The sequence below is a fragment of the Oncorhynchus mykiss genome, chromosome 6, assembly GCF_057628025.1.
Source record: "Oncorhynchus mykiss isolate SJ-2025 chromosome 6, ASM5762802v1, whole genome shotgun sequence".
Taxonomy (NCBI): Eukaryota; Metazoa; Chordata; class Actinopteri; order Salmoniformes; family Salmonidae; genus Oncorhynchus; species Oncorhynchus mykiss.
The window spans coordinates 30,769,029-30,775,176 of record NC_143027.1 but is presented as its reverse complement, the minus strand read 5'-3'; positions in this window follow the sequence as shown (position 1 = coordinate 30,775,176).

Below are 6,148 nucleotides of genomic sequence, written 5' to 3'. Positions count from 1 at the left end.
GATGCACCTGCAATGTGATCATGATCCACAGAGATAGCTGCCATATATACTTTCCATGTAGATGGGGACTTCCCTGCAGCCATAAAAGCTTGGGGAGGAAAGTCAAAATGACAGATATTGGGCAGGAAGATGGCGATGGTCGACAAACCACTTCCTGGACACATTCCACTTGTAGGAATAGAGGGTGCGCGTAGAGGATGCCATGGCTGCCCGAATTGTAACAATTAATCTAGAGGCAAAAGAAACGCACACCTATTTAGGCGAGGTGCTGGCTAGCGGAGTAGAACACTTGAAAAATTAAAAGGAGAGCCGCACACTCTAGGAGCTCAGATGCAATAACCTAATAACCAACATTGTGACAGACAAGCTGTCTTCATCAGAATTGTAACAATTACCAAGGAGGGTAGACCTGCGGCTACAAGGCGGTCACGTTCAGGGGCCACACCAACAACGTCAGTTTGCTGGGTTTGGCGTGCTAAAGCTTGCCGTTCACTTGTGACGGGAGGTCTACTCGAAGAGGGAGTCCCCATGGTTGGGAGGTATTCAGCTCTATAAGGTCTGAAAACCAGTGATGCTGTGGCCAACATGGAGCAACAAGTAGAACTGATGTGCTCTCAAGACTGATTTTCCTCAAGACCTGAAGGAGAAAAGGAATTGGTGGAAATGCATACAGCAGCCTACTTGGCCATCTATGTGATAGGCCTTCAACCCTGAGTGGGCCTGCTGGAACATTTATGGAGAACCACATGGGACAATGGGTTGAATCTTGCGATGCGAACAGATCGGAGATGGCCCTTATGTATTGCACCCAGATCATCTCCAGTCTGAAGTAAAAGGGTGCCTGCAGGCTACAGACCCCCACGGCTCCTTCAGTACCCTCATGGGAGATATACATGTATGTAGCCCTACGATCACCATTTGAGCCTGTCTTCACTTGAGCTATGTGATCTCTCAGTCAAGACTACCTTTTTATTGGCTGTTGTTTCAGCAAAGCCTGTTGGAGAATTACATGAACTTTCAACCCATCCTTCATGCCTGACCAGCAGAAGCTTCGGCCAAATCCAGCATTCTTACCTAAGGTGCTTTCATTCTAACATGCTAACCAGACCTTAATCATAGCGGCATTTCACCCTCTTCCCCACTCCTCACAGGAGAGTTGTGACTTGCATACACTTTGCCCAGTTAGGACATTGAGTGCCTATCTTGCTGCAACAACTGTTCATCAAACAAAACAGCTGTGTGTGTGTTATGGGGAGAACACCAAAGGGTGCACTGTCTCGAAGCAGAGACTGGCACATTGGATTACCAATGCAGTGTCAAAATCATACGCTGCAGCATGTCGACCAACTCCAGATAGCGTAGTAGAACACTCCACCAGAGGTATGACTACTTCATGGGCCTCCCTGGACTCTGCAAGTTGGATAACACCCATGACTTTCATGAGGTACTACAGACTCAATGTTATGTCCACACCATCGGTGGGGCCTGTGGTTCTGGACACGGCACGCTCTCTCAACCCAGATAAGTGAGTGTACTGTAAACCTTGTGCATAGTTACTTATCAGTGAGATGGATGTTCTATACAGAGGTCATCCACTCTTGGTGCTGTTGCACCCAATTGAAGCCTCATTTTGTAAGTTCTAGCTTTTAGCTTGCTTGTGTATACCGATGTTTACCACAGTTGAAATTCTGTGTTACCCTGTTGGGTAATTATATTCTGTTGCATCCGGTGGTGGATTCAAGGGCATCCTAAGGACTCATCTGGACCAAGTTAAATGGTGAGTTATCCCACTCTGTTGTCCTCACAACCTCTTTGGTACAGCATCTCCAATATGGTGTTTGATGACCCATTACAAAAACAAGAGAGAACATTGAGTTACGGATGTAACCTTGGTTCACTTAGTAGAGTAATGGGTAGCCAAGCGTTCATGTCATTCCTCCACATCCGTGGGGTTCAAGTGAATAGACAATATGTCACAACACACTGCCTTTAAATAGCCTACCAACTGCATAGGTTATAGGCCTATACATTTCAATGATATTGAACTAAAGTTAATGTTAATTCAATTTAGTTTTATTTTGCTATTTGGCTACCGTCTAATATTTGCCTCAATATATTTAATGATGGGTAGTCTAGCATTCCTTTTGTAAATGATTTTTTCCCTATTTCTTCCCCGTACTTTTTAACTGCATTGTTGGGAAATGGCTTGTAAGTAAGCATTTCACAGTAAAGTCTACGCCTGTTGTATTTGGCGCATGTGACAAATGAAATTGGATTTGATCATGTGCTGGATGTGCCAACTCTTAATTTTGTGCATTTATTATAGGGTAAGCATTCAAATAAGCCGCCTCAATATTTGCAGCCATAGGTGATAATCTCTAACTAGGAGCTGATCTGTCGTCAGAATTGTGGAATAATTCTAATGTTAAGGTAAGATTTTAATGGACAAAGCTGACTCAAGAGCAGCGCTGCTTTTCTTTTGCAGCCAAATATGATATAAAATAAAAGACAACTTAATAGAAATTGAATTTTGAAAGTTGTGGTGAAAGTTTATTTCATTAGATTAGTCTATTTCGCATAGGCCTACATATTTCTTAGATGTCCTAAATGTAATGGAAAAATATAGATTTCCGCCTAAATATACATACCCTAAAGTAACTGCTATTCATGTGTAATTATAATGATTCTGACATGCAAAAACATGGAAAGATGACATCTGGGAGATTATGAGGAAATTATCAGAAGATAGATATAAATGACATAGTTCAAGCACACACAGAAAATAACATTATTGATGACTAGAGCTGGAAACGCGTCAGATGGTTTCCACAACATATGAACAATATCAGTAAAAACGGGATTGATAAACCTAACAACTAGAAATGGGCAGATGTGTAAGTAAGTGGTGTCAGGTGTGGTCACAGGACGTTTCCAAGTGTCTCTAAACCTCTCCAAAGTGGCATATGTCTGTAAATTAGATAATTCCAGTGCTATTACATATTTGCAATCCCTAAATGCTATTTGTTCAGTATAAAACAATTTCTACCATATCAACCTCACTCAAACATTGTGGTGGTGTTATGGGGTATCCAGAGTATATTCAAGTGTCCTTTCAACCTCTCCAAAGTGTCCTAATGTGGTAATAGCACTGTTTTTGCACACTGAATGTGCCTAAAAGTTATTGGTCAGGATAAAACCTAAATGTATACAACGTCAACCTCTCTCAAACATTGTGGTGGTGTCGGGGACATTCGATGTTGCCATTAAGTCATACATCGTCAGATAACATTGGCAATAGGCTAGGTTTGTTCCTACCAACCTAAGGATTAATTTGATACCCCCCATGTACAGTGTCTTTGGACCCCGACCCCTTGACCTTTTCCATATTTTGATACATTACAGCCTTATACTAAAATTGATTAAATACATGTTTTTCCTCATCAATCTACACACAGTACCCCATAATGACAAAGCGAAAACAGATTTAGATTTGGTTTTTCCCAAAATAAAAAAATACAGAAATAACTTTTTTACATTTTCTATGAGACTCAAAATTGAGCTTGGGTGCATCCTGTTTCCATTGATCATCCTTGAGATGTTTTAACAACTTGATTGGAGTCCACCTGTGGTAAATTCAATTGATTGATCTACAGGAGAAAGAAATGCACACCTATTTAGGCGAGGTGCTGGCTAGCGGAGTAGAACACTTGAAAAATTAAAGGAGAGCCGCACACTCTAGGAGCTCAGATGCAGTAATTTAATAAACTAATAACCAACGTTTTGACAGACAAGCTGTCTTCATCGGGGTATAATGACAAACACTGCGGGGTGACTAGTTTATATAGTGTCAAAGGACACACACGTGCCTGCAATCATGGCCGGGTGTGGCCTGATTTCATTGGTTAATTCTCAGATATAAAAATAACATACCAAAAACACGAATGGATAGCTTATGATCATGGATACAATTTGGCTACATAGGCCTACAAACATTTACAATATCAAAATCACAATAATCACAAGAATAGCTTCATTTACAAATCAAAGTCTACGTTGTCAAGAGTCTTTAAATTAAAGATCCAGGCAGTCTCTCGTTTTAACAATAAATTGTCGAGGTCACCCCCTCTCCTAGGGAGGGTGACATGTTCGATGTCGATATAACGTATAGACCAAATCGAATGGTTTGCTTCCAAAAAGTGGGCCGCAACTGGTTAAGTCGAGTTTTTGCACCTAATAGTGCTACGATGCTCCGAGATTCGTACTTTTAATTTTGTGCTTTATTTTACCCACAATGACAAGTTATAAGATAAATAACTGCCTTAGTGGAGCATGTGATAACACCTTTTGATTGAGATCTGTTTCCCTGTTTGGGGGTGTTTAAAGGATCTACATGTGTAAGTGCCATTGCATTGAGCAGTCATTACACTTGTAGTTTCCATCCAGTAGGGGGCGCAAATTGGGGTGGTAAATCAGAGTTTACCAATTGATCTGAGATTTCTGCCCAGCGAGAATACGATCAAGGGAGGGTCAGAAAAACACATTACCGATACTGTCATCGGAGCTTAGAATATGCTAATGTTTAAACGATTCCCTTAATGTGTTCAGAGCACTTTGAATAGCTCGTAGTTAGAACGCAAGAATCCTTGTTTTTGAGAGACTGTCCTTGAAAAAGATCATGTCTCGGTTTGTTTTGAATTTTCTCAATGGCAATATTAATCTGACCATTTTGTGTACCCCCTCTCCTTGAATTTTCTTTGCATCTCAGCCATATTTATTTTGAAATCTGATTTGTTTTTGGAAAATTATTTTGATTCGACAGAATTGGATGTAGGGCAAACTGTTTTTCAAGGGAAGCGGGTGACAGCCTTTGATCTGAAACCATTCTTGTGATTTTTGATATTGTACATTTTTGTAGGCCTATGTAGCCAAATTGCATCTATGATCGTATGGTAGCCATTCATGTTTTTGGTTTTCAAATTCAATTGATTGGCCATGATTTGGAAAGGCACACCAGCCTATATAAGGTTCCACAGTTGACAGTGCATGTCAGAGAAAAAACCAAGCCATGAGGTCAAAGGAATAGTCCATAGAGCTCCGAGACAGGACTGTGTCAAGGCACAGATCTGGGGAAGGGTACCAAAAAATGTCTGCAGCATTGTATGTCCCCAAGAACATAGTGGCCTCCATTCTTAATTGGAAGATGTTTGGAACCACCAAGACTCATCCTAGAGCTGGCCGCCGGCCAAACTGAGAAATCGGGGAGGGGCTTTGGTGAGGGAGTTGACAAAGAACCTAATGGTCACTCTGACAGAGCTCTAGAGCTCCTGTGTGGAGATGGGAGAATCTTCCAGAAGGACAACCATCTCTTCAGCACTCCACCAATCAGGCCTTTATGGTAGAGTGGCCAGACGGAAGCCACTCCTCAGTAAAAAGCACATGACAGCCCGCTTGGAGTTTGCCAAAAGGCACCTAAAGACTCTCAGACCACGAGAAACAAGATTCTCTGGTCTGATGAAACCAAGATTGAACTCTTTGGCCTAAATGCCAATCGTCACGTCTGGATTAAAACCTGGCACCATCCCTACCGTGAAGCGTGGTGGCAGCATCATGCTGTGGGGATATTTTTCAGCCCCTGGGACTGGGAGACTAGTCAGGATCGTGGCAAATATGAACAGAGCAAAGTACAGAGAGATCTGTGATGAAAACCTGCTCCAGAGCGCGCAGGACCTCAGACTGGGGCGAAGGTTCACCTTTCGAGAGGACAACAACCCTAAGCACACAGCCAAGACAGCGCAGGAGTAGCTTCGGGACAAGTCTCTGAATGTCCTTGAGTGATTCAGCTAGAGCCTGGACTTGAACATCTCTTGAGAGACCTGAAAATAGCTGTGCAGCAACGCTCCCCATCCAACCTGACAGAGCTTGAGAGAATAGGCAGAGAAGAATAGGAGAAACTCCCCAAATAAAGGTGACAAGCTTGTAGTGTCATACCCAAGAAGACTCAATACTTTAATCACTGCCAAAGGTGCTTCAACAAAGTACTGAGTAAAGGGTCTGAATACTTATGTAAATGTGATATCTGTTTTTTTGTGTAATAAATTAGCAAACATTTAAAAAAAACTGTTTTTGCTTTATCATTATGAGATATTGT